Below are 3056 nucleotides of genomic sequence, written 5' to 3'. Positions count from 1 at the left end.
ATATATACACATGTATACACATATGTATATACATGTGTATATATACATGTATACATGCATGTATATACATGTGTATATATACATGTATACACGTATGTATATACATGTATATATACACATATATACATGTATATATATACATATATACATGTATATATATGTATATGTATCTCCTCACATCTTGAGGAAATACTGTAGTCAACATGGAATATACTTCAGTTGCCTTTATTCTTCAGTCCACATCAATGAATGGAAGAGAAATTGTATGGCATGTATGTAGCAAAGACTTGTTAGTGATCTGATCATAATTGACATGAGAGAGCTGAAACTGTCAACATAATAAACGAAAAGTCTTAAGCAACAGCTTTGACTTAAAACGTGGGACTTTCAGGTAGAGAATCTCTAGCTCTGCATTCAGTGTGAAAATGTTTTTTATTTGCAATTTATTGTCAAATAACATAAGAAAACTTTACTTGGATGAACGCTTTATTTGTATTTTCTGTGACTAAACATTCAGCCAAGCACCAGTTTTGATGTTCACAAGAAAACACAGTGATAAAATGTTGCTAAAATGGAAAATAAGAGAGGAAAGCCTTTATAAGCTAAATAAGAAAGGAAAATCTTACCGAGAGCAATGAATTCTCTTGAAATACCAAATACTTATTACTGGAGAAATTATGCAATGAAAAATCATGAGAAATCCTTTCTTCATAGAGCAACACTTGTGGCACATGTCAAATTTCACACTGGACAAAACACAGTCAGCATCTTGAAATGAGAAAACTCTTCAGTGGTAATTCATTTCTTAGTTTACATTAAGTTTCTCACATTGAGGAGCTATCAAACCTGAAAATCACTGTAGAGAAACCTGATAGATTTCTCATCAGAAAAGTGAGTCAAGAAGGTGGACCTCTAGAAAAAATTCTTAGCACATAGTTTAGCAAAATAATTCAGAAATTTGAGAAAATGTCTATTCATAAAAATGTGGCATGTAAATGTATAATAGCAAATTGACCTGGGAATAAATTGAATGCAGAATTATATAAGAAATTTCATTAAACTTTTCCAAAAGATCAATACTTACAAATATTGAAATAATGCAAAATAATACTTACAAAATAATTATAAAATAATACTTACAAATATTGAAATATATATACGTTATATATAACGCATATATATACACATTTTCTTTTTTCCAACAATATATGTATATATGTAACATATATACATATATGTATATATGTTACATATATACATATAGAGCTAGAGACTCTCTATATAGAGATTACATGTATACATATAGAGCTAGAGATTCTCTACCTGAAAGTCCCACATGTTTTAAGTCAAAGCTGTTGCTTAAGACTTTTAGTTTATTATGTTGACAGTTTCAGCTCTCTCATGTCATTTATGATCAGATCACTAACAAGTCTTTGCTACATACATGCCATACAATTTCTCTTCCATTCATTGATGTGGACTGAAGAATAAACGTAACCGAAGTATACTCCATGTTGATTACAGTATTTCCTTAAGATTTGAGTCCTTTGGCATGTTTAGATGTTACAACTATAGCTGAAGTCTCTTCCACATTCCTTACATTCGTCATTCCTAACACCATGTCATCTAAAGTCAGAATATGTTCTGAAGATGTTTATAATTTTCTCTCTAGGGTGAATTTTCTCATGCTATTTAAGATGAGTACATTGACTGAAGTCTTTCACACATAAATGGCATTCAAATGGCTTTTCTCCAGTGCATGTTCTCTCATGTCATCTAAGGTCAGAAGATAGACTGAAGGCTTTCCCACATAGAAGACATGCGTGTCGTTTCTCTCCAGTGTGATTTTTTTTACGCTCTCTAAAGCCAGAGCTCTGACTAAAGCCTTTCCCACCTTTATCACATTCATAACATCTCTTTCCAAGGTAAGTTCTCTAATGTCTTTGAAGGTTTAAGGATTGAATATAGGCTTTCCCACACTGATGACACTTATGTGGTCTCTCTCCCATGTGAGTTTTCTCATGTCTTCTAAGGTGAGAACACTGAATGAAGGCTTTTGCACATAGATGACATGCATATGGTCTCTCTCCAGTGTGAGTCAACTTGTGCTGCCTAAGGTGAAAACGATTAGTATAAGCCTTTTCACATAGATTACGTTGATATGACTTACCTTTAGTATGAATTTATGTTGTTTAGGGGACAACTGATTACTAAAGGATTTTCCACACTGTTTGCTGATGTAGGGTTTCTTTCCACTGTGAGTTAACAAACATGGAGTCATTGTGGAACTGTGAGTGCAATCTTCTCCCAAATCGTTATGTTCAAAGGGATCCTCTGGAATGAGAGATTTCTCCATTGTCAAACTGGTGGATGAGTCTTTTGTGATGATAGGATGCATGGATATCATGTGTTTTTTCTTAAGGGCAGTTTCCCTGTCTGGACTCTGGCCTTGAAGAAATTCTCTTCCTTCCCTCCATAGCTCTTTTCTTTGTTCCAGCTACAAAATTATATAGGATTTGCTTATCTGATGCCCGAGGGACACCAGGTGACTGATGTTTTCCAGCATCACATCTCTGTACAGCTTTCTCTTGGATATGTCCATCAAGAGAAAGCTCCACTCTTTTGGGCGAAGTCAATAGCTACATCTTCAAAGGTCACTTTCTTTAGTGAATGCATTGTCAAGAGCTCAGTTTCTCTCTGTCTTCTTCTGGATTTTCACTTTTAGATGTTTCAGGCACTAAGAAAAGCTGGAGCTGAGTCAAGTTAGAGAGCTGAGCTGAGTGAAATACAGACGTAGAGGAAGTAGCAGAAAGGCACGGGGAGCTCGCTGGATCCCCAAGTAGCCCATTCCTGCCTGGCACCACAGGCATCCATCAGGAGGGTGGCCAGAGGAGCAGGGGGTAAAACTTCACAGGAAGGTCTTCTCTAGCTGAACTTTGTAACAATTTGAGCAGAACGAGAAGCCTCCTAGCCAGAATTCACATATTAAATTTTCTTTATCCACTCATTGATTGATGGGCATTTGGGCTGGTTCCACATTTTTGCAATTGCAAATT

At 35.3% G+C, this 3056-nt stretch overlaps 1 pseudogene; it reads right to left on the bottom strand.

Annotated features, from left to right (window-relative positions):
* Positions 1–1772: 1772 nt before the first annotated feature.
* On the bottom strand, positions 1773–2676 carry LOC100979917 (zinc finger protein 705A-like; annotated as a pseudogene).
* Positions 2677–3056: the final 380 nt, after the last annotated feature.

The sequence above is a fragment of the Pan paniscus genome, chromosome 3 (genome assembly GCF_029289425.2).
Source record: "Pan paniscus chromosome 3, NHGRI_mPanPan1-v2.0_pri, whole genome shotgun sequence".
Lineage (NCBI taxonomy): Eukaryota > Metazoa > Chordata > Mammalia > Primates > Hominidae > Pan > Pan paniscus.
Note: the sequence above shows the minus strand (reverse complement) of the source record. Positions and strands in the feature narration are given on the sequence as shown.